Genomic DNA, 8,622 nt, shown 5'->3' with positions numbered 1-8,622 from the left:
CATTTTCGCAGAAAAATACATACATTATTCTCATACGTCTATGCACAAGTGGTCGTTCTTCTTTTTGTTTAAAAAGCGCAAAGCCAGGGCGTCATGATTAGTAAGACAGGAAAGCATGGGCAGAATTACCAAAAACTGCCCCAAGATAAAAAAAAAAAAACAAACAAGTTTAAGATATAGAGCAAGAGGTGGCCCCTTTAATTTGCGTACATAAGCCATTGTATATAGAAATAAAGAGTTCCACATTTATTGGATATACTAATAGCTACTAAACTATATACTTATGTGTAAATCGGAATCAATTGGTAAAAATTATTGTATAGCTCGTTTGTAACCTGCATCTATGTAAGAACAGATGTTTCTGTCAATCACTGTTTATACGCCGATGAAGACATCCCTGAGCGACATTCCTATTTAATGCATCTGTCATTTACGTCGATTACGGGGCCTGGATCGCCGGCGCACCTTATCATAACATAATTTATTTTTTTTTTAACAGAAACAATGAGCGAGTCGACTCTCAGTCGATCGCGTCTCATGGATAGCGACCTAACTGGTTGAAATCTAGGCTGGGAGACGGCTAGAAGATCAAAGCGTGCTCAGGTAGCCAGCGTTGCACTAACTTGTCCGCATTGGTAGATAAATACATGAAACATGAGAAATAACTCGAATCATTGTACTTTTCAACTGGATGCGGACTCCTCTGAACGTGGTCTTCTGTCACATTGATTTAGTATATAAGGACTCGTTTCTGTCCTTTGAGCAGGGGCGTATTTAGTCGTCAGGAGGTAGACTCTGGATTTGGAAGTTAATAATTTAAACATGAGTCCGGATGCACTTCTATTGCGGCGGACGATTTCCCTTGCCATATTAAGTTCGTAGGCTTGTTCTACAAAGACCCAGTTTTCCTTTGGCACAGAAGCATAACGGATGTAACTTATGATTAGAGTCTGAAGCCGGCGGGCTGTCCTTCCGCTCTATTCCTGTTCGATTGTAGATAGTGGGCAACGAAACCGAAGCAGGGCGCGTATGCTGCGAAATGATAATTCCAATAAGAAGGAAAATACTATTTCAATTTTTATTACCTTGAAAATAGTTGTTACTTTACCCGATTTATTTCAATTTGTACTGATTTCGTAGATCGAGAACGAACAGTTCAATCATAAATGGCAATGTCCGTTCATACTAGGTTGTTCAATAGGAAATACAATGTAGCACAATTTAACACGCATAATTAAGCGCTTTGCGTTTTATATCCGGTATTGCCTGTAAGCATTGCTTCAGACAGCAGGTCCTCAGCGCGAGCCAAGTGTGTCTACAACTTACTTCGAATCTGGGCCATTTCACATAGCCCTAAGTTAAGTAGGCAAGCACGTTATGTTCATGGAAACTTTCGTTTACTTTTCACAGACATGTCTGTTTATTTTATCTTAAATTTTGTGTAATTTAGACAGGAAATTAGCTATTGCATAAGTGTACAAGCATAAGGTACAAAAGTCTGTGAGCATTCTACATAAAATTGAAACTTGAATAATTTTCCTGTCGCAATTTTGGTGGCAATGATGATCTCTGGCGAACGACAGAGATCCTCCGAATAAAACTCTCGGGCTCGTACCGCCGTACACATTTGCTGTGTAAGGCAAAGCGTTGTCATGCAACCTTGGTTGCCTAAATCAAGATCTGTTCATCACTTTCTCCAGTTGTTCTTAATTCTAATTATTAACAATGTACTCATGAAGCTGCTAGACTGTCAAACAGGTATTGTAATTATATAGTTATTTTAGAGCTATGTTCCGACCGTCATCATCTGCGATAACCATTTATCAACATAGTCGAATTTCGGTTTAAAGAAATGAGTCATTCTTGAAAGGTAATAGCTCAAACATGTAAACGTCTTTTTTTATTCTTTCGATTGAAGGAAACAGATGTAGTACCTTTACATACACCAAACCCGAGTGCTAACACCCGTGTGCTTCATGACTGATCAGCTTCCGCCGTAGTCTCCCAACAACTCACTTTTCATCTTATCAACCCATATGAGGTTAGGTTTCTTCTGTCTCATGCTAGATGATATATATGTAGAGAAATCAATAACGTAACACATTCTCTTTCTCACTATATGAGATGGTCCATCATCGTTTGTCGTAACGGTCATTCGCTTAGCTAGTTGTGTATTCTAAGTTAATGCGTATAGTTACCAGTAACTGTTCTTGCAGCAATATGCTTGGTTAGGACACGCCATGGTAAAAGCTTCGATTGGCTCTCATTCTACCATATTCTACATAAATTCATTGTTTACTATATAATCATAATATTAAACTCTCGTTCTCAATAATATTCACATGCTGAAGGCATAAATGATTTTAACGCAGAGCAAAGTTAACCAAAAATAATATCTGTTCTTGTAATTTTAAAAGAGCGAAGAATCATTACTAATCTACAGGGTGTTCGAGAAATCATGCAACCCTAATGGAATCTATCCGAGATTTAAAAATTACGCAGACACGTAACGTTTTTCTTATTCTGCTTGTAGTTATATATCGAACTGGCAGCACTTGTGTTTTGAGCGAGCAAAAAAAAAACGAAAATTTCAGGAGAACGTGCAGTATTGTTCGAGCATCCTACATTTTATTGAACACAGTAAGGATTGCTTTTCTACTCATTAAAGGTGTGTGTATATATATAGACATATATATTGGGATATTCGAAGTTCTATTCAAAATCATTGCCATTGTTCTCCGGTGCCATTCGTGCATGTAGGGCTGTTCCAGTATAGTACGTGATGCTACGTTCCATGGTACAAGGGTTCTTATGTGATGCAACTGTCGATAACGGCAGGATCTAGCTAAAACGGTACGTTAATTTAATCTTCTAACGGTCTCATAGTCTTGTAATGGTAAAGCAGCTTCCTCGCTAGCCAATCAGAGATATCGAGGTACTCAAATGTAGAAAAGCCCATTACAAAGACTTCAACATAGGGTATTATGTAAAACGTGTTAGCTGTTCTTGATAATTTTGATAATGCACAGCGCACTTTGGCTCTGTGCAAAGTAGTGGGCGTCCACCAAGCTACCTTCTTCGCGAAAACGATTTTATCCAATTGCACGGATGGTTCACATGACTATAGAAAGACATTTAATTTTCGAAATCGGTAACAAACAAATTATATAATACCAAATTTATATTGATCACTTCGTCGGCTTTAATCACATTATTATTGTTAGTTGTTGTGAAATCAAATGGTGGAAATTATGGTGGGTAATAACTCCCTGAAAGAGCTTCTGCTAGTTACGTAAACGTCATGTACATATCGTAGGCATGTGTATAGCATATATCAGCATCCTAATGGTAGATTAATTAGTATTGATACTCTCTCGACAGTAATTAACCATATACTTCCAACTTGCCATTTTAACAATGAATTCTCAACTTGTTTACAAATGTGTAACAGAATGCCACTTAACACGGGCAACATTTCCAAGTAAACAAAAAGCATTCTATCATCTACTAATCCGTATCGTAAACATCTGTAGTAGTGTTGGCTCAAGTAGAGGCTATAGCTTATGCGAAAGTGGCAAATTAAGCAAAATAACCGCATCGATAATTCTATGTGTTCACGTGTGCTTTTTGAAGCAGACGACAAGCTGAGGCTTTTGACGCGATCGAGAATATCGCTTTTCATTTTATCGAGCCGATAATTCGCGCCGTATCGGTTCTAATTCACGATTTTGCTTGCTGTCGGCAACGTTTCGATAGCTTAGATGTTTTTGCCACGAGTGGCGCCACGAGTAGCGGGTCAGCTGTGTCGCATTTTTCAAATGGCGATGGCGCTGAAACACGCGTATGCTTTTCGGTTGCCGGTCAACGATCATATGATCAACACATGACAGAACTGTGTCAGTTCTATTAGTCTAAGAGACGTCCGGAAGATGGCGCTTGTTCTATGTAACAAACTGGAAATGATTTATTAACGTGCCGTTCGGTGATAAGATTGCCTACACCGAAAATTACGTTCGTTTATTGTTCGAGTCATATTCAAGCCATCTACCAACTTTAAAATCCTAGCCGATAACTGCTACGGCACAACGCATCCATCTTTAAGGCCAAATATGATTTAACGTGTAAAAAAACGTAGAACCCTACTTCGCTAGTTAGAGCAATGGCCACATTGCGCTAATTTATCAATCACAGTCACATTACTTCGCTATATATATATATATATATATATATATATATATCGTCTTTTTTTTTTTTATAAAAAATACTCTTTTACCCAACCGATTTAAATGAGTTTTATAATGTCGCGACGGTCGACCGATTCCTACTCGTGAAGCCAAATCCTAGTCTGCAGTTAGTATTCGGGCTTATGTCCGCTCCATCATGTTCGTGCTTGTACGAGTAAAAAATCAGAACAACAGGAATCACATTAACAAATTGACGTATTAGAGAATGAGAAGGTCTTTGCACATCGAAAGATGCAAAAAGCGGTATGTGTACATATCAGGACCAAACCTAGGTTTTACCCAGCTGAATTAATACACAGAATGCCCTATACAGAAAATGTGTTTGTAATTCTCGAGCCGCTTGTTGAGGTCTGAATTATTAACCGATATTAGTTCTCATAACTAAACTGCGCCACTGATCCTCCACAGCCATAAGAAATACTCCCTTACCTAATTGGCTTTAAAAAAAGGTTTTCAACCTGTGACTGACTTTAAGCCTCTGCTGCCTGTACGTTGCACTGGCCCAGACCTGGACCGTGGGCTATTACTACGGGGCTATCCAAAAAGGGTTAAAGCATAATGACCTTACTTTGGTTCCCTGTCGGCAGGTTAATATTGCGGAGCGTCAGTTCCGATGTGAAGTACCATATGCAATATTTGTTTCCATTGATTTTCGGCTATCCGTTCCGTGGGTCCTGCTGCGCTTGTCTGGACTTTCGCCTATAGACATACGAAAGGCATGGCCACAATGTGGTACAAGCCGCATTTATTAAGGCTGAAATTTCAACCGGCAGCGGCCCCATGGTCACGATGGTGATGGCAGCGCACTGAAAGAAATGTAGATCAGTTACCCAGACCGCGTCACACTACTGTCTGTTGTAGCGGATACGTGTTTCGTTCCCTGTGTTAAAGAAGCACTTAGTTATGAACACGCAGGATACGGCTAAGTAGATGCGTAAACGTACAGGAGATGATTACTCTGTGTCCAGTCTCTGTTGCGGGGGGGGGCTTTTCCCAGAGTCAGTGATGTAATTCCAGCATATGTCCGTTCAGTAGTGGACGTCGCTCACTGTAGCAGAAGTATCTTCCGAAACGAAAGGTACATCGATAAATTACGACGCATCCATTGATTCGAACGATGTATTTATGGTATTATAACGATTTTTTAAGTTTTCTATTTTTCGGTTGACTATTTATGTTCGCCGAAAATTGCAAGCTAAAATCTATTATGGTCACGGATTGTTTTAAGCGCATTAAATAGTGAAGTGGCAGAGTGGTACTCAAGGTGTATTGCTTGCAGCGGCAGCTACCATTGCTAGGTTTATAGTAAGCTACTGAAAATCTTCCTAATCGTTGCTATTCATGTTAATCAAAAATGGCATTAGTACATGAATTAGCTTCTGACATGTCACAATGGTTTGATTCGACCGCTGGAGCGTGCAGTGGTGCACCTGTTGGTACATAGAACAGAGTGTATTGCCGCAACCGTTCACGTTTTTTGTCCTCCGTTGCTTTGCTACAACAAGCGGATCCGCAGGCACGAGTCAAGCACTAACACATGCTCAACATAAAAACAACTGAGGTTAATTTGTTTCGCCATTTGATCAGACGGCTGACTCCCAGAATGGAAGGAACCGTGTGTCTGTACCCGAGTCCGTATATTCATTTGCCTAGTACCATTTTTGCGACCCTTCTTATGAATGCGTATCTATATGAATTATATGCACAATTAGATACTTTATATGAGAGAAACAAATCGTTCTAATATAGTTATATACTGCATATGTAGCGTATTGTAGAAACGGTTTGGGTGACCAACAAATAGTTGCGCAGTATTGTCATATGCTTTTGTCTTGAGTAGATAGCGTAAATATTAAGTGAGCATTTCCAAAAAAAAAAAAACAAAAAAAAAACAAAAACATATTTGATAACTTAACGAGGGAAGAGCCTTAGATAAGAGTTACTTTAAGAATGGTGTCATGGCTAAGTATATGACGGGTGTATGTAGGGGGCACAAGCCGTATCAGTTGAATTTGAAACAAGTTATCATAAAGAGGTGGGTCACTAGTGAAGTATGATATATCGCTTATGCTAGTCGCAGAGATAGATAGAGTAGAATAAACCTTGTGACTAGTTTGTTGTTTTTAAACAAATAAAGTGGACAGACGAAAATGCTTACTTCTATTGTCCGGACCTGTCCTGTATTGTCTGTTACTGTTGCTTTAACTGTTTATTACTATTATGTACAATCAGTGTCGATCTGAGACGCGTTTGACAGACGCTAGCAAGAATCATTGTGATATCTTTGACTTGGGTTTGTCGATATTCGGGTCTAAGAATGATTTATAACAACGATTTTTTTCTTCTGTTACAGGCTAGATTTGGTGAAATGCACACATAAAGCTTACTGACTTACTTACGTTCCATGATAAAATTATTAAAGCAAATGAAATACAGCATTTTAATTTAGCAGACGACATACAACTTTTTACTGTAGTCTGACACCATTTCCTAACTACAGTATGAATAACGGAGAAAGAAGACAAAACGTTCAAGTACATTTTTTTGCTTTGCGTTGTTTAGGCTATCGCAAAGGTCCAAACCAGCTTCCGCCACCGAATTTCATGTCAGACACTCTATTGACATTTCAAAGCAGTTGGTAATTAAAGAGACATTTTCGTTGGAAAATTGTTTAACTAAATCCAGCTACCTTCCGTCCCATTTTGCTGTGCCCGTGTTCCCTTCAGAGCTGGAGTACTGTCTCTCCATCCCATCCTCCCAGAAGGCTTCTGACATAGCTCACCGGACAAGCTGTTGCGTCTGCCAATCGACGCCTGCTGCTCCTGCGGCATAGGGCGGCTTCGAGTGTGTTTCGGGTAATGCCGCCCGTAGTAGAGCTGATTCACGGGGCCGTCTGCTGCGGATAGCTGAAGAAAGGTCTCCTTTCTGATGGACACTATCTATCTACATCTTCTGGGAACACTTGAAGCGGACATAGTCCTTGAGACGTCACAAAATTCGAAAGGCATAACCCGTGAAGTGTCACGAATACATGATTAGGAGAAGGGTCCAATGTTCCACTTTCAAAGATGGGCAGAAATCTTATCTTGTGTGGCACACGGCTAAGTTAAGTTATGTGATGATGATATACTAAAGTAAGTTACTAACCAATAGCTGGAGACTAAATAATCACATTAGGTGTTTGAAATGTAGCAGTGCATATAATACGGAATGGCTCGAAAGTGTGCGTATTGCTTTGTATGATAGAAGCGTGTGCACAAACAGTCTGCGCTTATTCTTTCGACCATTATTACCCATCGTAAATACGCATTAGTAATCAATAAATCGACAAGCTATTCTTTATGATCGGGTAGTATTCCTAAGACTGATATATATAAAAGCTTGGCATACTGAGTCTGACATGTTACCTTACACTGTACGTACGACGGCTTTATGCACCTGGCTAAAGTTCTGGGCTGGTCAAACTAGGATCCATGGAATCATTAAGATTCTACCAATGATTGCATTATACAGGATGTTACCACTCTTCTTTAGCTAGTTACCGAGCCCGGCTGGCCTGCGACGAACTGTGAAACAACGGGAAACATAATACATACCACAAGGTTATGTCGTCCTAGGAAAAACACAATATTTGTACAGACGGGATACAACTAGCAAGTCGTCATAAAGAGCTGCGTAAAACAAAGCTGAATAACGCCCGATTACATATCTATTCATTGCCTGCGAGCACACACAACGACAACAATCAATGTTACATGCTTTCCGCACGCAGAATGGAATCTGCTTATGGGAAACGGCCGATTTTCCTTATCAAAAACCAGCCTCTGTACATCCGATGTACCACGTTAGAAAGTACAACTATCCGTCTGCAGGAAGAAATGTTATTGATCAGAAATGTCCTTTGCTAAAAACTCATCACGCTTGTTACAAGTTACTTTTCTATTTGCAGCTGGCTTGCCCGTGTCTTATCTTCCAAGGTATGGCATAGATTTGACACAGATATCTGGTTGACAAAATCGGGAAGCGGTCTCTTACCAGGCAGTAAATTGTATATTCATTTTTAACACCGTTCAGTTTTACAAAGCTAGGCGAAAATAAAACTATATATCTCATTGAAAGATCTGCAGCCGATTGTTTTGTCACCTATACCTATATGAGCGCCATAAAATGCAGTGCAATGGCTACTGCTAAGATTAAAGCAAGGCAAATGAGTCCTTAAACATCCTAGGGCAGAGAACGAAAGCTTTAAAAGTTCACTGTTCAAATATTCCCACACGAAATTTATGCTAAGAGATCTTTATAAAGGCAGCAACGTAAACGCAAACGTTCGTTTAGGTCTAATCAAATATTGGGCACTCCTTAAGGCTGTCGTATATTT

Source organism: Varroa destructor, unplaced genomic scaffold (assembly GCF_002443255.2).
Source record: "Varroa destructor unplaced genomic scaffold, Vdes_3.0 BEIS01000007.1, whole genome shotgun sequence".
NCBI classification, from domain to species: Eukaryota; Metazoa; Arthropoda; class Arachnida; order Mesostigmata; family Varroidae; genus Varroa; species Varroa destructor.
The sequence above is the reverse complement of the archived record's forward strand: the minus strand, read 5'-3'. Positions refer to the sequence as shown.